Genomic DNA, 21,271 nt, shown 5'->3' on the forward strand with positions numbered 1-21,271 from the left:
AAAAAGTTATTAAGGGTTTACTGTGTACCTCACTGGCACTACCTTCTCTAGTGGAGTGTTAGGTACAAGGATGCAAAGAAACATTCCCTTCCCTCAAGAAGTTTACCTTTCACAGCAAAGACAGCATTTCCTCAAGTAATGAATACACTGATCATATGAAGGAATTTCAAGACTTGCCAACAATTGGAGTGGGTAGGGTCAGAAAAGTCCCAATCCTAATTAACTCTAATCCTGTAGGTACCTACATTTGCTATAGAGAAAGCTAGGGATTCTACTCAGTGGAGATTAGCAGTCAGGGTGTTCTATCTAGCAGGTTCTTCTGTATTTATTCCCTGAGAATCAGGAAAGGCCTCATGTCAGAGATGGCATTTGAGCAGACCTATCATCTCATAATTATCAGGATTTTACCCTTATTTCCTTGGAGAAAGCCTTATCCATACTGGGAGAGTATCTACCAGGCTCAGCAGATCTGCTGTTCATCAATACTTTTGAAATCTACCATGTAATCTAGCTGGCCCACTTTAGAGTGTGTTCTTTACTTAAATTTAGAGTTGGTTTCCACATAATTTTGTTTTATTTTTCATTGGTAATTTTATTGATATAGTTGAAGCCCAGTGTGGAAACTCCTTTCATTGATGCAGATCAGCAACTTATCTATAACTTAGTTTTAAAAAGCATGAGGCACTAAGATTTTAAGTGAGTTAACTATGGCCACACAGCTCACAGGTGTCAGAGGCAGGACTTAAATCCATATATTCCAGACTCCAAGCTTAGCCCTGTACCAATTGCACCATACTTCCCCATTGGAATTAGTGTAAGAGGATTTTTGAGGTAAGTTTACAAAAAGTAAGTAGACAAAAGGTTTGGTAGAAATAGCCTTAAAAGAAAGTTCAGCTAGATAATGAAAAGGAGAACTTCCCAGATGTGTCTGTTCTAGAGATTGAGATCCTTAGGCAATTCATTCACTCATCAATATTAAAAAAACCCACAAAATAATGCAAAATAACACATGATAAGTGCATTCAGAGACTTAAAAGTCATGGAAGGAAGAAATAAGAAGGGCAAAAGGGAAGATCTCTGCCTAATGCAAGCTAAGGTTTGTTTGGGGGAAATGTGAGGATACCTGCATAAAATTGTCCTGTCCGACGTAATGAATTAACATTGATAACTCAACCCCACCATGAAATCATGAAAGCTGAATATAGTATCATTTATAACATTGTTCTCAGGGGACTAACTATACCTGTGGAATTGTTTTTGAGAAAAAAGTTAAGTAACATGGATACTGGACATAATGACTGACTAGATAGAATGGGGCTGTATTATAATCCTTGCAGATCATCCTGAGAACCAGAGAAACTTATTTGGGTCGATAAATGTTGGAAGAATTGATTAGCATGGATGAATCAGAATCAGAGAAAAGTACAAAAGCATTCAAAAAAGACTGGTGATTTTTGAGGTATTTCTCATTATAAAAAAAAAAATCTAGTATTGACATAGGCCCCTTAATATAGGCTGATCAATCATTATATGAAATTAAAAAGAGTAATGAAAACTGAAAATCATGTAGGCCTTTAAAGTTTGAAAAGCGCTTTACATACATGATCTCATCTGATCTTTGTGACAATTCTATAAGATAGGTACTGCTGGCATTATTAGCCTTTTTATGCAGAGGAGGAAACTGAAGCTTGGAGATATTAAATGACAATTTTCTAAAGAAGAATAACGTACAACTTTTGAAAGACAAATCTGTGATTTTCCTCTTCCTTATGAAAAGAAAAATGTGCAGGTCTCTTTCTGCCAGTGAAACTGTTGGCTCCCTTTCTTGCTACCTGGTTTCCTAGATACATTTTTATTATTCATCTCCTCTTAAAAGAGATCATGACACGATTTTTTCTCTTTTGAGCCTTAGTAATGTTTTGACTCTCATTGCAAAAGGGCTGTAGAATTCCTTTAGGGAACCTAGCTTCTTTGGATTTTTAAAACAATGTGCCCATACTCACATTTATTTAATGTGATTACTTTAATATTGTGATGTCTGCATCCTCCTTGAAGAGTTATTAAGTCTTTGGAGGCTCCAAATCACTTGTTAGACTACCCCCAACTTTTCTTCCTCTTATCTAGAGACTTTCACAAGTAATTAGAAAACAAATTTAAAATTCTTTGGAATCTTGAAGACTAAGGATTCTGCAGAAGTTATTTGAAATTGACAGAGCAGTTTCATTTGGTTGAAAACTCTCTTTTACTAAGATTAAGTTCTGTACAGACCGAGTAAGTGAAATCGATTGGACAAGTAACTTGTGTCTTAGCTTGCTCGCATAGGAAAAAAAAGAGAAGACTAGACTAGGAGATGTCCAAGATGCATTCTGGCTTTTAGTGTTTGATAATGCTATGATTTTTTGTTATTAAGGAGAAAGAAATGGACTTTTTACATCTGGGTTGGGATAAAAGAAGAACAAGGAAAGGCCTAATTTAATAGCGATAAATGTAGCGCATTGGAATTCATAAAATCAACTATAAAAGCATGGGATTCAAGTTTTCAGGAGATAGAAGGAAGATAGCCAATAGGGGAGCTGCTTATTTCCTCTTTTTCCTCTACTCCTGATGAGTCAGAAAGGTTTCATATTTTGTACTTATATCTTATATAACTTATATATACTTATATCTCCAGCACCTAGCAAAGTATTTTTAGGCACAAATAGCATTTAGCAAATTAATTAATTAGCTAAATTAAATTAATTAAAGAATTAATTGTTAATTGATTAGACTTTCTTGCTTTTTGAATTGCGAAAGATAAAATCAAAATGATTGAGGGAATTAAGACCCAAGTTGAGTGAAGTGAAATTCAGTTCAATTTAACAAACATTTTTGCTTAATGCCTAATATGTATGAGGAACCATGGTAGATGCAGAGGGATATATAAAATGAAGAACAGGTTCTACTCTCAAGTGGCTTATAGAGGGGTAATAAGATAAGCGCTCACATACTTGAATAGTCAAACAGATATGCGATCTCATTGACTTAGATATTTCCTTCAATGATGGATACACAAACCTATCCATGATTGCCTATCCTATGAGACCTGGTTCATGTTCTCCTCTCATTTTTCTACAGAGATTCCTTACAATATTTTACAAGAGCCTTTCTCATTTCTGATAGTTAGAAGATACAAGTGGAACACTTGGTATGTCTACTCGTCATCTCTCATTCTCAACACAAGAGCAGCCCTAGCATACATTTCCCCGATGATGATTGATGGAACAAAGATAGATAAGTGAAAACAAGTTAACTTGAAGAAAAAGCGAATAAAAACCACTGGGAGAATTGGGACAGGTTTTTACAAAAGGATGTGGCACCCACACTGAGGCTTAGAGGAAACTGACAATTCTTGAAGGCAGAGAGGGCAGGAAGGAATGCATTCCAGCACAGGAAACATAGCCTATGTAAAGGGAAGGAGATGAGAAATGTAATGCTGAGTCCTTTTTTTGTTTGTATATCCCCATACTTAAAATTGTTCCTGGAACATATTATGTACTTGGTAAATGCTTGTTGATTGATTGATGGTGATCCAAAGGACTAATGTGATCTTACATTACCAGAAGTAGGATCCCAAATGAGGGAAAGTGAGCCAGTGTGGTGAAAAGACTCAACAAACGCCGTGCCATATTTTAAACTCACCATTATTTTTCAACTTGTTATGTGTAATTGTTTACCATGTTCTCTCAGTTCCAGTGCTTGCATCTGTCTTCTTCTATTTGCATTGTCACTATCCTAGTACTATATACTGACATTTTTGCTATAACCTCCTGATAGGGTTTCCTAGCTTTCTTTCCACTTGAACCTATCCTTTACACTGCCAGCAGACTATTCTTCATTCATAAGAAGTCCAAAATCTTAGAGTAAAAGTAGACCATCTAATTTAGAACAAGAATCATTTCTGCAATTTACTCAACAGGTGCTCATCTAGCTTTTATTTAAGGACACCTCCATCAAAATGAGCCTACTGCCTCTGGAAGCAGCCCATTAAGTTTTTTTTTAAATTTTTTTAAATTTAATTTATTTAATATATTTGGTTTTCAGCGTTGATTTTCACAAGAGTTTGAATTACGAATTTTCTCCTCATTTCTACCCCCCCACCCACTCCAAGATGGAGTATATTCTGGTTGCCCTGTTCCCCAGTCAGCCCTCCCTTCTGTCACCCCCCTTCCCCTCCCATCCGCCTTTCCCTTCAACTCTTGTAGGGCAAGATAAATTTCTACACCCCATTGCCTGTGTATCTTATTTCCTAGTTGCATGCAAAAACTTTTTTTTTTATTTTTGAACGTCTGTTTTTAAAACCTAGAGTTCCAAATTCTCTCCCTTCTTCCCTCCCCACCCACCCTCCCTTAGAAGGCAAGCAATTCAACATAGGCCACATGTGTATCATTATGTATAACCCTTCCACAATACTCATGTTGTGAAAGATTAACTATGTTTTGCTCCTTCCTAACCTAACCGCCTTTATTGAATTTGCTCCCTTGACCCTGTCCCTTTTTGAAAGTGTTTGTTTTTGATTACCTCCACCCCCATCTGCCCTCCCTTCTATCATCCCCCCTTTTTTATCTTCTTCCTCCTTCTTTCCTGTGGGGTAAGATACCCAATTGAGTGTGTATGGTATTCCCTCCTCAGGTCAAATCCGATGTGAGCAAGATTTACTCATTCCTCCTCACCTGCCCCCTCTTCCCTTCCTACAGAACCACTTTTTCTTGCCACATTGATGTGATTACCCCATTCTATCTCTCCCTTTCTCCCTCTCTCAATATATTCCTCTCTCATCCCTTATCCCTTAATTTGATTTTATTTTTTTAGATATCATCGCTTCATATTCAACTCACCCATATATATATATATATATATATATACACACACACACACACACATATATATGTATATACATATATATATACACACCTACACATATACATACATTGACACACACATGTGTATACACACACACACACATATATATATATGCATATTCTTTTCAGCTACTATGATACTGAGGTCTCATTAATCCTACACATCATCTTTCCATGTAGGAATGTAAACAAAACAGTTCAACTTTAGTAAGTCCCTTATGATTTCTCTTTCTTGTTTTCCTTTTCATGTTTCTCTTGATTCTTGTGTTTGAAAATCAAATTTTCTATTCAGCTCTGGTCTTTTCACTGAGAAAGCTTGAAAGTCCTCTATTTTGTTGAAAATCCATATTTTGCCTTGGAGCATGATACTCAGTTTTGCTGGATAGGTGATTCTTGGTTTTAATCTTAGCTCCATTGACCTCCGGAATATCGTATTCCAAGCCCTTCGATCCCTTAATGTGGAAGCTGCTAGCTCCTGTGTTATCCTGATTGTTTTTCCACAATCCTCAAATTGTTTCTTTCTGGCTGCTCGCAGTATTTTCTCCTTGACCTGGGAGCTCTGGAATTTGGCAACAATATTCCTAGGAGTTTTCTTTTTGGGATCTTTTTGAGGAGGTGATCTGTGGATTCTTTCAATTTCTATTTTGCCCTGTGGCTCTAGAATATCAGGGCAGTTCTCCTTGATAATTTCTTGAAAGATGATATCTAGGCTCTTTTTTTGATCATGGCTTTCAGGTAGTCCAATAATTTTTAAATTATCTCTCCTGGATCTATTTTCCAGGTCAGTGGTTTTTCCAATGAGATATTTCACATTGTCTTCCACTTTTTCATTCCTTTAGTTCTGTTTGATAATATCTTGATTTCTACTAAAGTCACTAGCTTCTACTTGCTCCAATCTAATTTTTAAGGTGGTATTTTCTTCAGTGGTCTTTTGGACCTCCTTTTCCATTTGGCTAATTCTGCCTTTCAAGGCATTCTTCTCCTCATTGGCTTTTTGGAGCTCTTTTGCCATTTGAGTTAGTCTATTTTTTAAGGTGTTGTTTTCTTCAATATTTTTTTTCAGTATTTTTTTGGGTCTCCTTTAGCAAGTCATTGATTTGTTTTTCATGGTTTTCTTGCATCATTCTCATTTCTCTTCCCAATTTTTCCTCTACTTCTCTAACTTGCTTTTCCAAATCCTTTTTGAGCTCTTCCATGGCCTGAGAGCAGTTCATGTTTTTCTTGGAGGCTTTTGGTGTAGACTCTTTGACTTTGTTGACTTCTTCTGGCTGTATGTTTTGGTCTTCTTTGTCACCAAAGAAAGATTCCAAAGTCTGAGACTGAATCTGAGTGCGTTTTTGCAGCCTGGCCATATTCCCAGCCAACTTACTTGACCCTTGAGTTTTTCAGCAGGGTATGACTGCTTGTAGAGTAAGGAGTACTTTGTTGAGGGGATATGCCATTGATTTCAGAGCTATTTCCACACAGCCAGCTCTGCCACACCAGCACTCCTCCTTCCTCAAGAACCACCAACCTGGATGTGACGAAAATCTTAAGCAGGCTCTGCACTCCTGCTCTGATCTGCCACTTGTGGGCCTGGGGCCGGAAGCAATTGCAGCTCTAGTTCTGTAGCTGCACCTCCCCCCTCTGCCCCCGGGGTGTTGGCCGAACTGCAAACTCTGTTCACTCTGTCCCCTGCAGCTTTTCCCACTAACCTTCTCTGTTGTCTTTGGTGTTTATGGGTTGAGAAGTCCGGCAACTGCCAGAGCTCACTGATTCAGGGCGCTAGGGCTTGTTCTGTCTGGCTCCTGGTCTGGTTGGTCCTGCCTCCACTGGCGCTGGACTATGCTCCCCTCCACTCCATGTGCGACAGCCCTCATCCAATGACCATCCAGGCTGTCCTGGGCTGGATCCCTGCTTCCCTCTGCTACCTTGTGGGTTCTACAGTTCTAGAATTGGTTCAGAGCTATTTTCTATAGGTTTTTTGGAGGGACCTGGCAGGGAGCTCACGCAAGTCCCTGCTTTCCAGCCGCCATCTTAGTTTCACCTCAGCCCATTCAGTTTTGGTGATAGTTCTATTTATCCAGATGTTTTTCTTTATAGTCAACTTAAAACTGTCTCTACAATATTGTTCCTTCCTTCTCTCCTTCATTCAAAAAAGTATTTGTTAATATCTACCATGGGCAAGGCACATATTGCTCCAAGTTCTGCTCTCTGGGCAGAGCAGAGGGAGTCCTCTTCCATGTGACAACCCTTCAAATATGTACAAACAGTTATCATGTTTTCTTTTCCCCTAATTTTGTCTTCTCCAGGCTAACTGTTGCTGATTTCTCAACCATTCCATATAGTCATGTTATTCCTTGGCTCAGAAATCTCCTGTGGTCTTTATTGTCCACTAAGTAAATTTCAAATTTCTCTGCTTCACATTCAAGACTCTCCACCATGTGGAGCTACCTTATTTTTCTGTTATTTCCTCATATTTTTTCTCAAGCTACTTTTTTTCTTAGCCGATCTGTATTATTCTTAAAAAAAAAAAACAATCTGTACCATTCCTCATCTTCTGAAAATGCCTTTTTAATTTACCTCTTCTGTGCCTTTGCCCAAATCATTCCCTGTGCCTGTAATGTCCATCCTTCTCATATGTTCCAAACTATTTAACTCCTGTCACCTTTTTAAAGTCATTTCAAATGCCAGTATCTGCATGATGCCTTTTTTCTCCTTTAGAATTAATGTATAACTTTTTTATCTATTGAATGTATTTATTATTTGTTATTTTTTGTTATGCCATCTGTGTGAGTCATATTTTCCTACTGGACTCTAAATCCCATCATAACAGGTGTCAAATCTTTTACAAATTTTATATCCTCTCCCACCACCCAGCACAGTGCTAGATACATAGCAGATATTATTTCTTGTTGAATTCAATTTAGGCAAAAGGGATGATGCATACTTCGACTCAACTTAATGAAATATTCTTATTAATGAGAGCTGTCAAAATATGTAATCTGGATATGACTAGTGAGTTCCAACCACTGAAGATAGTGGAAAGTCCCTCCTATCCAAGTAAAAGCTGGGGTTGTATGCAGAAGAGACACATGATTTAGGTAGAGGTTATAACAAGTGACCTTAGAGGTCCTTCCTATCTCCAACAGTCATGATTCTATATAGATGGTATTTTGTTGAAAAGGTATTCCATGCTGTCTTTATATGTAATGTACACAGTACATTATTGTGTGTTCTCAACAAATACATGTTGAGCTTGTTTTCCTTGCCTTACTGTCCAGGAAGAGGTATTGTAGTGTAGTAGGAAGAATGATTTGGAGTTAGGAAGGCCCAGGTTCAAGGGCCCACCTCTGACACTTACTAGGCGAATCATTTAGTTTCGAATGCCTCAGGCAACTCCTTAGCATTTACTGGTGCCTCACACAGAGCAGGTACTCTAACATGCATTAGATATATTGAATCATAACTGGGAAATGAACTGTGTTAATAGAGGTAGTTTCCTATCAGGAATTTCCCATGCTAATAAAATCATATGTCCTTGTTGAATATTTAGTGGTTCCCTTGAGGCTTGATTGTTTTTTCTGTGCATATTGTTCGATATAATTTATTCTAATAAGATCATTTTTTTCTGTCCTGCCATAGTTGTTGTTCATTCAGTTGTGCCTTACTTTTTGTGACCCCATGGACCATACTGTCCATGGGGTTTTCTTGGCAAAGATACTGGAGTGGTCTGCCATTTCTTTCTCCAAGGGAGTAAGGCAAACAGAGCTTAGATGACTTGCCCATGGTTGCATAATAAGTAAGTGTTTCAGGCCAGATTGAAACTCAGGTGATTCTGACTCGAGGCCCAGTGGTCTATCCACTGTGCCACCTAACTGCCTCTGTCCTGCTATAGACCCATGCACAAATATTTTAATGGACCTATGATTTTATTTATGTATGCATTTCTTGTGATAATACAATTTACAACCCATTTGGGCCAGCCCAACCTGTGGAACTCTTGTCAATGAACTCCCATTGGTTCACCATTGGGCATCCATATAAAATGTTGAGGACTTTCCTCATTTTCTCTTGATATCAAGTGAATGCCAGTAAATCACAAGGTCATCTATTATCCTTGCTCTCAATATATAACCAGCCTGCCTGATTTTTCTGCTTATTATCTAACTTCCACCCTACCCTTCCCCCGGCAATCAGCTGGAAATGAAACAATCCTGATGTGATTTGTTGTTAAAAAGGAAGATATAGGTGGAATGCATGGTTACTTCCCTTTATACATCCATGGAGTCATCGGCCCTCCTGTCGCCAAAGCCAATGAGCCAAGTCATCTTCAAGGGTTAGCTCTTTAGTCCTAAGACTCCCCATTAGACTGTGAGATCTCCAAGAATGGACTTTTTTTTTTGTTCTTATCAAACCTTTTTTTTGTACCTTTCTTTATGTTCTTATTAATTAGTACAGTGTCTTGAACATAATAGGTACTTAATAAGTGCTTGTTGACTCTGAGTCTCATGTTGACAAAAGCAGGTGTTTCAACAATTTGGCTAGCAGCTGCGGTGGGGGTGTAAAACCAACAACAACCAGCTCACAGAACACTGCAAGCCCAGGTCCTTTTGATCTGCTTTACTAAGGAAAGGAACATTAAGGGGTTAACAAGCTTACTTTAATTCAGCATACAAATATCATTCGCTTAGTTCAGGGGAAAAGGCCAGGACCCTAAACTTCAGAGCAAATACAAACAAATTACAAACATATACTTATAAACAGACCAAATACAATTCATAGTTACCAACATCTGGGTTCAGCCAGGAGCTTGATAACGGCTGGCTCAGAGTCATGCGTCACTACTGCTGCAGGTCAGAGCTCCGAAAAAGGAAAGCCAATCCCTGGTTTTATATCTTTTTCAGGGTCAAGGGTAAATCACACATGCGACTCACCCATGTGACCTAAAATCGTGGCAAAGATGCGACTTAAACCCACGTGGTCTAAAAGCCTCTGATGTCACAAACATGTCACTCAAACCCATGTAAACTGGGCTTTCCCTTGAGGCAAGGAAGTCATCAAGGACTCCTATTTTATTATTATCCCCATTTTACAATTGAGAAAACTGAAGCAAACCAAGTTTAAAAGACTTGCCCAGAATAATACAGTTAGTAAGTGTCTGATATTGGATTTGAACTCAAGTTTTCCCAACTCCAGTTTCAGAGCTATAACTATCATACCACCTATTTGGTTTGGTCTATGTTAGTTATTTTGGTGAAGGACATACTATAAAACTCAAATATGGTTACAGACATTTTCTCCAAAATTCTCAAATTAATAATTTAACTTGAACCCCAGTGGGTAAAGTTTGGGTGGGGCAGTAGATCATCCAAAAGAAAAGACATACCAGCAAAAATGGGAAGTTTTAATAGAAATCACTCTGCAACCTTTACTCTAGTGATTGCTATAATTGGAGAGCCTGAATTGGAAATGTGACTGAAATGTTCAATGACAAGCATTTTGAAAGCTTTCCCAGTGAAAACATAGAGTTACTATTTAATTTTAATTTTTTTCAGTGTTCAACTCCTTTCATTTGGTATTCTCTACAGAACTCATTTTATTCCTCTATGTAGGGTTGATTAATGTGACAGCCTGATTTTAAAAATCAGATACTTCAAATTTAAGGAAAGAGGCAACTGGTTTACATGATTTGATTTGCTTAAACACATTGTATTGCATTTTATACAGTAATTTCTTATGTTAGTATTTAGAACTGTTCACTAATGCTACATTTTGAGTAATCAAATAACTTCAAAGATTTAGAGAATTGAGAAAAAAATAGTGAGAGGCAGACAATGATATGGAACTGGCATTTAATGTCAAAACTCTGCAGGATCTAACCTCCAAAACATTTCAGCTCTTTTTTTAACTATTCAGAAATTCGTTTGAAATGTCTTGAACCTTGAGCAGTTTGAGAGTGTATCAAAATACAAGGGCATAAAGCTCAACCAACCCTTGATTGTTCAGGCTTAATGGAGGTCAACAGAGGCATGGATCATAAAAAGTACAGAGTTAAGAAAAAGATTTCTGTTTGGCTGCAAATTACATAATTATTGTAGTATTCTCAAACCTGTGGACTTTGCTGAATATATTTTCCTTAAGCTATTCAAATGCTACTCCTTAAGATATTCTCTGCAATTCTCTCCTAGACAATGGGAAGCATGACCAATCTCCTAATGTCTTCTCCTCTTAAGCTAGGCTTTTTTTTCCATATAAGGTACTGATTTTTTTTTTGTCTTGACTTAATTGATTGAGTGGGCTAAAAGCTTGGGCCACTGGTATAGCCTAGATGTTTAGGGGCAGAAAAACCAGGGCGGAAGGAAGATTTGATGTCTTCCTCAAGTTTCTGACTTTCAGAACAGCATGACTGACACTGGCATAGGGCTCAATTGTACCCTTGCTGGATGGATGCCACTCATCTGCGAGACCTAGCATATTCACTCTCTGGGTGTGTGTGTGTGTGTGTGTGATATATGGAGTCTGTGAAAAAGGTAGGCACAAAGAAGTCTAGCCAAACCTCCTTTTTCTTGTTAGCATTTGCCGCTACATGATTTGTTGTTGTTGTTCAGTCATGTCCAATTCTTTGTGACAACCATGGACCATTGTACTCTGGGTCCTTCTATTCTCTACTATCTTTTGAAGTTTGTCCAAGTTCATGTTCATTGTTTCCATGACAGCGTCTACCCATCTGATCCTCTGCCATCCCCTTTTCCTTTTGTCTTCAATCTTCCCCAATATCAGGGTGTTTTCCAATGAGTCCCATCTTCTCATCAGATGGTTAGAGTGTTTAAGCTTGTGTAAACAAGTATTCTGGGGAATGCTACTGAATGTGATGATATATGTTGGGTGGGTATTCTGAGAAATGCTATAAGATATACTGAATGATATGTTTTATTTAAGACTATGTAGCCACCTTAATAATAAGTTATGTTATGTTGTTGTGAATGTTATGCGTTAGTTCCCTGAACAACGTTTAGTTTTGAATAGAGAGTTCATTATACTATGTGATTAAACCTTAAAGCTATTCACAGCAGCAGTCCTTAGGTGTGCTGCTGTGATTGGCTTTACAGTATTTGACCTTCCAGTAAATAGCCTGAATTAATTTCTTTAAGTATTGACTGATCTGATCTTCTTGCTGCCCAAGGGACTCTCAAAAGTTTTCTCCAGCACCATAATTAGAAAGCATCAATTCTGTGGTACTCAAATTTACTTATAGGCCAACTCTCATAGCCATACATTGTTAGTGGAAAAACCATAGAGTTGAACATACAGAACTTTGTTGGCAAGGTGATATCTCTACTTTTTAGCGTGCTAACCAGATTTGCCATAGCTTTCCTTCTATGGAGCAAGTATCTTTTAATTTCATGGTTGCAGTCACTGTCAGCAGTGATCTTTGAGCCCAAGAATATAAAATCTGACACTGCTTCCATTTCTTCTCCCTCTGTTTGCTAGGACAAAGATCTCAGCAAGACTTTAGATTTTTTTTTTAAATTTTAAGCTTCAAGCCAGCTTTTATACTCACCTCTTTCACCCTCATCAAGAGGTTTATTAATTTCTCTTCACTTTCTTCTATCAGAATGGTATCATTTAAATACCTGGAGATTGTTGGTATTTCTGCTGGCAACCTTAATTCTAACTTTTGATTCATCCAGCCTGGCATTTCACATGATATATTCTGCATATAAGATAAATAAGTAAGGAGACAACCTACAGCCTTGTCATACTCCTTTTCTAATCTTAAACCAATCAGTTGTTCCTTGTTGAACTGTTTGGTTACCAGTTCTAACTTTTGCTTTTTGGCCCACATGCAAGTTCCTCAGGAGACAAATAAAATAATCTGATACTACCATCCCCTTGAGAACTTGCCACATTTTGTTGTGATCCACACAGTCAAAACCTTTAGTATAGTTAATGAAGCAGAAGTAGATTTTTTTTTCTAGAACTTCCTTGCTTTCTCCATTATCCAGCAAATGTTGGTAATTTGGTTTCTAATTCTTCTGCCTCTTTGAAAACTAGGCTGTCCTGGTAATTCTCAGTTAACATATTGCTGAAGCCTAGCTTGCAGAATCATATATATAACCTTGCTGGCATGTGAAATGAGCCCAATTGTTCAGTAATTTGAACATTCCTTGCCATTGCCCTTCTTTGGGACTGGGATGCAAACTGATTTTTTCTAAGCCAGTGGCCACTGTTGAGTTTTTCAAATTTCCTGGTGTATTGAGTGCAGTACTTTATCAGCATCATCTTTCAGGATTTTAAATAGCTCAGTTGGAATTCTATCAGCTACTCTACTATTATTTTTATTATCGCTCCCTAAGGTCCACTTGATTTCATTCTCCAGGATGCCTGACTCTAGATCAGTAGATCATATCATCCTGGTTATTGGTGATGTTAAGATCTTTCTTGTATAGTTCTTTCCTGTATTCTTACCATCCCTTCTTAATTTTTCTCCTTCTGTTAAGTCCCTATAATTTTTGTCTCTTATCATGCCTATTTTTGCATGAGACATTCTCTTGATATCTCTAATTTTCTTAAAGGGATCTCATCTTTTCCTTTCTATTGTTTTCTTCTATTTCTTAATGTTGCTAATTTAAGAAAACCTTTCCTTGCCTTTCTCTGGAATTCTGCATTCTGTTGGGTATATCTTTCCATTTCTCTGTTCTCCTTTGCTTACCTTCTTTTCTCAGCTGTTTGTAAAGCCTCATCAGATGGCCATTTTGCTTTCTTTCTCTTCTTTTTCTTTGGAATGTTTTTTTGTTTCTGCTTCCTGTACAATATTGCAAACTTCTGTCCATAGTTCTTCAGGCACTCTATCTACCAGATCTAATCCCTTAATCACTTCCACTTCAGTATGGATAAGAATAGAGTTTAGGCCTTAATTTATGTTATGGGACTAAATTCTACAAACAAGGAAAAAACAGCTTTACCCCTATTGAAACAAAAATTTTGAGGGTTTTTTTAACTTAATTTTTCCAGAATGTGCTGCCTCAGTAATGCTTGATTGAACCCTTAATAGGGAGAAGGGTTGAGAAGGGTAGGATAAGGAAGGTGGGTGGTGGTGGTATAAAGCTGTGGTATTCTTTTGTAAGTAGAGTATATGCAAGACAAAATCTAGACATGGCAGATGAGTGGTGGAGCTGAGGAAACACAACATTCATAACAGTGGAGTAAAGAGGCACTAGAGAAATCATGTTGTAGGATCAAACATTTGGAATTGGATATAAATTTAGAGATTCCCACTTTGAGGGGTGAGATTCATGGTTTAGGCTACAACAGTTCAGTGCTTGGTGAGTAGTATGGTTTTCATTTAGATAAAAAAGGTATCAATTTATCTCTAAAGACTTGAGTGTTTTTCTGTGGGGTCAAATTGAATTTGGGAAATTGTATAGGACCTTCACTGTTTCCAAGTTATTTCTTGCATATGTTTTTGACACAAATTGTCCTGGTGAGGGGATGTGGCTTTAAATCTTGGAACATGGCTGTCTCTGGAGAACCGCAATTGCATGTGACTAAACAACAACAACAACTAAAGAGATGCATGGCAGGCCCAACAGACTGTGACATAGTGTCAGGATAGGGGATTAATCAAGAGATTTCCATAATCAGTTGATTACTTGTTGAGATTTTGCTTCTCCCTACGGATCTTTGATCCATTCTGGACTCTATATGATTGCTTGTGGATGAATTGCTTGACTGATCATTGTGGGAGGAGCCATCTTTTTGTGCTAAACCCGTGAAAAAGGGGGTCAGTCACAGAGTTCACTTAATTTTTCTTCCTTTCCTTCTTTCCTTTTAGAGCAGTAGAGCTAACATCACACCTGAGTGGGGGAAAGGGCAAGGAGAAAGGTACTAATGACTGTCCCAGGAAAGAAGCATATGGAGGTTGGGAGTTTTCACATGTTTTTATCCATAAGTCCTGAAAGGAGAATTCCTGACTCCATTTATGGCATAACCTTTTACCATAAGAGATGGAATCCATGGAGAGAAGTAACCACATGGTCTGAATGGTAGGAGTTCTGGAACCTTAGATTTCAAGAAGATTGTTGTGATCTTGAATCTCAGCCTCCTAGAGAGAGGAAGGAGGATTTTCTAGGCAGCAAATTCTAGTGTCCAACCTTTTCTTGAGAGGAGGGCAAGTTCCAGGAAGTGCTAGCCTCAGAATTGCCTCTGTAGCAATCCCAAGTTAGATCATTTCAGAATATGAACTTCTAGCAACAGAAGGGAGAACTCCTGAGAAGTGTCAGCATTGGGGGTGCTTCTCTTGCAACCTCAAGTTTGGGAGTTCTGGAATCTAGCCTACTACTGAATGAAAGTGAGTTATGGGGACACAAGAATTGGGTGCATGTTTCACAAATTTAGAATTTAGAACAACAGCAAAGAATAAATCAAGAAGTAGAGGAACCAGACTCCTTTCTCTGTTACTGCGAATTGTCCAATCATTTTTAATTTTAAGGGAAGAAACTGTCCCTCTGGAATTTCCATTTCCATTTTCTTCTAGGGGACACTCATATCTTTAGGGTAGTAGCCCAAGTAGCTAGAGGTTTAATGGGTCTTTCTGGTGAGAATAGGACTCAGCTGCATGTTATCAGGTTGCCCTTTAACAATTTCAAGTTCATTTCTCTTTTGAGTGTAAATCTGATGGACTGTATAAAATCCTGAGTAAAGTGAGACTTGGTAGAGAGAGGAGAGCTTTGTTGTTTATGGGCTACATCAGTCCTTTAAGTGTTTTCTCTATTTTCTGTAGAATGGAGTGCCTGTGTAGGAGTTTGAGATTCTTCCTCACATCTATGAAGATCTAGACGTAAACAAGGGAGGGGACCCCTAGAGGGTGATTGAGAGCAGCATGACATTCTGGGTTTAAAGAGTATCATCACACAAAGCTAGATTCAGACAACAAATCATTAATAAAATAATAAAGTATTTTCCCACAGTTTATCCATGAGGTTCTGTCCTGTTTCCTGCCTGGGGTTTGCTTCTTTACATCTGGGAAGATTTTTGCTTTGAGGATGCATATACATCAATTAGGATGTCACCTATTCACTGGTCAATCTTTTCTTAGCTTAACAGTCTAACAAAACACATAATTCCAGCTGGTAGCCAAAACCTTAGATAAGCAATAATTTTTAAGGCTTCTTTGGGATAGGGACTAGGCTTGTGACTTCATTGATAAGGGGAACTTTGGAGTGATGGAATTTCCTCCACCAATGCAGATTGGCATCTTCTTTGCAATTCATTGTCTTAAAGGATTGTCTGAAACAATGAAAGATTAAGAAGTGACTTGCCCAGGGTCTTACAGTCACTATGTGTCAGAGGCAGGAGTCGAACAGTTTGCTGGCTCTAAGACGAGTTCTACATTGATTATGCAACACTGCTTCTCAGGACTTTTATGTTATTATTATACATAATATTATTTTATTTACATTTTACATTAATTTATTCTTCACTTAGCCTTATAAAGTAATAATTGGTGAACATTTTTGAAATCACTGAGCTTTCTGTCCCTTGAGTCCTGCTCTTAGGAAAGTCCTATTCAATACCTTTGAAGAAAAGGAACAAACATTAAACTTTCTATTTTGGGTATAGTATGCATAGCAAACTTCAAAGCTCTAATTTAAGTAAGCATGTGAGCATGCAAATGGAGTCCACCAAAATCTGCTTGGAATTTCCTTTCTGCCAGGATCCTAGCAGTTTGGAAACCTTTAAAAGGATATACTTAACTTAAATGGACTTTGAAGATATTTTCCCTAAACTTAAGAAAATGAAATCTTTAAAAATTTTGTTTTTTGTCCCCTGTGTGATAAAAGCATAAACATCGGTTAGCAGAAAGCAACTTGGAATTTTAGTCTGGAAAGACCATCCACATTATCGTGAGATAAGCCAAAGTGTTCTTGGTATGTGTTGAAAGTACTGCCAAGCAAGGGGTTCTGAGAGAGAGGATAAAAAAAAGAGAGGTTTATGCTTTTGCCAAGAAAAAGTTCTTTACTGAAAAACTAAAAACAAAATTTAAGTACTAGGAAATTCTGAATCACAATAAAAATCAGTTTTGAATTAATTTTTCTTTTTTTTTTTAGGGGGGGAGGATGTTGGAATCCAGATATTCATAGCAACAAACATGAACAGTGAGTAGCTGACTAGAGTTCTGTGTTTTTGGAGGCCTTCTGTCACAAGTACCAGTGGACAGAGCCTGCATTTCACTTTTATCATGAATTATCCAGGATTAGAAAAATAATGTTTTGCATATAGTAGGCACTTAATCCACGTTTGTTGAATAATTGAATTCCTGTTCCATTCCCTGACATTTGTGGGATGGAGTTGGTAAATAAAAAGTCAGGTTCTCCACTCCTCTCATTTCTGCTTAATTCTTTTTTCTTTTCTTTTCTCATCTTCTATTCCTTTCTCATACTCTTCTATTCTTTTTCCTTCCTCTTTCCCTTCTCCTTTCCTTTTCCTTTTAAAAGAATTTTTCAGTTTTTAAAGAGTTATTTTCACCCTGAATTTTTTTTTTTACCTCTTCTACCAGTTGGCCAATTCTGTTTTTTAAGGTGTTATTTTTTTCAGTGTCTTTTTGTGCCTCTTTTTCCAAGCTGTTAATTGTTTTTTCATAATTTTCTTGCATTGTTGTCATGTCTTTCCCCAATTTTTCATCTACCATTCTTATATGATTTTAAAATCAATTTTTAGCTTTTCCAGGAATTCTTGTTGGGTTTGTGTCAAATTCATATTTTTCTTTCTTGAGTTCACTGTCTTCTGAGTTTAAGTCTTGATCTTCCCTGTCACCACAGTAACCTTTTAGGGTCAGATTCTCTTCCTATTGTTTGCTCATTTTTCCAGCCCACTTCTGGGTTTGACTTTATGTTAAAGTTGGCATCTGTTCCTTGGGTGGGCACTGTCTCAAGCTTCAGGATTTTTGATGCTGCTATTTTAAGAGCTAGTTCTCAGGGTTTGGAAGTTTTCATTGTTTCTAGGATGATATCTGAGAAAGGTGTGGTCACTGCTCTTGTGGTCTTCACTCTGGTCCTTATCCAGAAAAGGCTCCTGATTCCTTAAAGCTGCAAGTGCTACTGCTTGTCAGGGTTCCAATTCCCTTCGGATCAAAAGTACTCTTCTCTACCCTGGAACTGCAACCCATTAGGGACTTTGGGCAATGGATTTGCCAAACAGTGCTTTGTCCTGTGCCCAGTGCTAGCACACAGGTCCTCTTGTAATCTCTTTCTGACCATTTGCTAGATTCCCTTACCATCTCTGACTTCAAAACTTTTAAAGCTTCTGCTGCTTTTATCTCTAAGGCTCACAGATGGAGTTACTGCCATGTGGGCTCTGGGCCAGCTTACATACCAGTGTCACAGACTTCTCCTTCTGACCTCCTAAATTGTCTTGGTCTGGAAAAATGTCTTACCCTGCTCTTTTGTTGGCTTTGCTGCCCCAGAATTCCATTTGAGCCATTATTTTAAAGTTGTTTGGAAGGCAATGTTGGGAGAACTCTGCTATAGTGATTCTACTCTGCCATCTTGACAAGCATTTCCTTCCTTCCTTTCTCCCTTCCTCCCTTTCTCCTTTCCTCCCTTCCTCCCTTCCTCCCTTTCTCCCTTCCTCCCTTCCTCCCTTCCTCCCTTTCTCCCTTCCTCCCTTTCTCCTTTCCTCCCTTCCTCCCTCCCTCACCCACCCTTTTCTATAGTGGGAGGCAGAGGGAAGAACAGATTATAAATGCATATAAAACAAACAAAAATCTGTGCTAGCTCAGTTGCAAAGGACATCAGATATTTTTGGTATTTGCATTTTTATAGCTAAAGCATATATCTGTTTTGCCTCACTTCAGAACACACTAGTTACTTGGATGGAGTAATAGGAGATTTGCCCTAGGGCATCAAATTTAGAGGACAATGACAGCTCTGATCCTTCTACAACATCGAAACACTAGGAAATAGTACCTATAAGTGACAACAGTTAGTTAAAATAGAATGTTCTTGGATTGCTTCCCACCTCCCATGATAACCTTCCCAGAAGAAGCCTAGCCTAGGTTGCCCAGTAGGGATAATACTAGACTAGGAGTCAGGAAGACCCAAACTGGAATCCTGTCTCAGATACTTACTAGCTTGAGTGACCTTGGTCAAGTTACTTAACTTTTCAGCCTCAGTTTCCTCATCTATAAAATGAGGATATAGCCTATCTAAGATGGAAGATCAAATGAGAAAATATTTGTAAAGGTCTTTGTAAAGCTGAAGGACCTATCTAAAAGTTAGCTATTATTGTTTTCATCTCAGAGTCTCTGTGTCCTGACCATTGTGCAGTATCTCTCAAAGTTCAACAGAGCTTTGTTCTGGGCGTGGTATGTGGTACTTGCCCTGGGTACAAAAATGCCTGGTTACAGCTCTTATCGAGGTATATTCCCAGCAAGTACAGGAAAGTTTCCCAGAAGCTCAGAACTTGAGAAACACAACCAAATTGAAATATTAGATTTTCTGGTGGAATGCTTTCAGTAACAACTATGAGCTCAAGAGCGATGAGTGTGTAATGTTTCCTTGCTATTTTCTTGACAGACTTCTATATGTTCTAGTTATTCAGTTTTCTTTCCTCCATAGGCCGTGACTTGGGCTTCTTTCCCTTATGGTTGTCTGGGGTTCTTCACTCTTTCTACCTAATCTGCTTCTAAATGCTACAGGATAATAATACAGGGACAGTTTTCCCTATCTTATTTTAGAGTTGTTCCTGGTGGGAAAGGAAGATTTTCTGATCATTTCTTCCCTTAATGCTAAATCACTAAGATGAACACACTGGCAATTGTATTTTTAAAGTACCATCCAAGTTGGTTTGCTCAATAGAACAGTCATTAATACTGTGTGCTATTTTTTTTTTTACATTGTTTCTTCCAAGCTGGCCTTTTGATACCACTGACACATTACACTGTTTGCCTAGTATCACCAAACTAAAATACAGCATGATTTTTTTTTCCTGCTCTTGGAATTTCATTTCTTTTTCTCCTCTGTTCTGTTTTTGTTAGCTTGTCATAATTGAGTTGATAGTGGGTGTAGATGGTATGAGCTCAAATTTATACACTGTCACTTTGTTTTTGTGTGTAGTGCCCGGCATTGAAAAGAATGATACAAGGACTGTGTTTCTCCCAAGTTAGCTTTTTCAAAAAATCTGAGGTTTTTCCTTCTCATTAAAAACAATACAGAATTGAATACCTTGTCCCAACTCAGGAGAGCTTCCTTTTGAGGCTGAAATAAAATATGTTCAGGAACTGTACAGCTTAATTATAAATCCCTCATGTTTGGATAGAGCAAGGGTAGGAAATATTGTTTAATTTGAGGACCATTGATTTATCCCCTAAAATGCTATAAATCAGTCAAAAGCAACTTTTTTTTTTAATGGAAGAGAAAGAAATTTGAAACTTTCAATTAATCTCATTATTAAATTAAGGGAAGGGAACATAAAAATTTATTCAATGAACAAATTAAAACAGTAAAACCGGGATCACAATAACACCCTTTCTAGGGATGTTGTGAAGATAAAATGAGATAACATTTGCAAAGGGCTTTCTAAACTTTTTGTTCTTCAGTCATGTCTGACCTTTACAGGAACTGAGGTAAATGGAGGTCAAACAGCTAATGTCTGAGATTGGATTTGAACTCAGATCTTCCTCACTATAGGCCTGGTGCTCTATCCTAGCTAGGAAGCTAGCTCCTAGCAGTTCTAGAACCCTGAACCTATATAAATACTAGCTTTTATCACAGTCCTCTGGAATGTGGCTGGCCATTGCTTTGATAAGAATTACTAAGTCTTTACATTGTTATTACTTAAATTACTTACATGAATCTCTTTAGTATAATCTCCATTAATTTTGTCCAAAAGAAGGTGCTAGGGATTCCAGGTCTATTCTAGCTTTCTCTCTTTAACATATTGACTAATGCATCAGATTAACCACTTATCATTTCGGAAGGCTCTGAGATGCTACCTTGAGGGCAAGAGCTACAGGACTGATAAATTTCAATGATTTTAAAGAAAGTAAGATAGTGAGAAACTGTGTATGGCCAAATTACAACCAGAAGTTCCAATTTGGGAGTGAAAGTTTTGAAAAGGTCTGGGTAGCGAAGCAATTGGAGGCAGAACAAAGCCCTCAGGGCAGGGAGGTCAGGCCTTAAATTATGGGGCATCTATTTGGCAGTTTTGCCTAGGGCTACTTCTGTTAGTATCAAGGTTTAAAAATCATTGCCAGGGACAATACTGCTGCTTTTCAGTTTAGATTTTCTTTTCTATAATTCATACAATTACTCTAAGTTCTTTCTCTTACTACAGGGCAAAATATTTCCTCTTCTGATTCAGTCTTTCAATATTTATTAAGCAACCCCTCC

The 21,271-nt window shown here is 37.9% G+C and overlaps 1 pseudogene; it reads right to left on the bottom strand.

Moving 5' to 3' along the window:
- LOC118850881 overlaps window positions 1–18,229 on the bottom strand; it is a 33,084-nt pseudogene extending 14,855 nt beyond the window's left edge.
- Window positions 18,230–21,271: the final 3,042 nt, after the last annotated feature.

Source organism: Trichosurus vulpecula, chromosome 5 (genome assembly GCF_011100635.1).
Source record: "Trichosurus vulpecula isolate mTriVul1 chromosome 5, mTriVul1.pri, whole genome shotgun sequence".
Lineage (NCBI taxonomy): Eukaryota > Metazoa > Chordata > Mammalia > Diprotodontia > Phalangeridae > Trichosurus > Trichosurus vulpecula.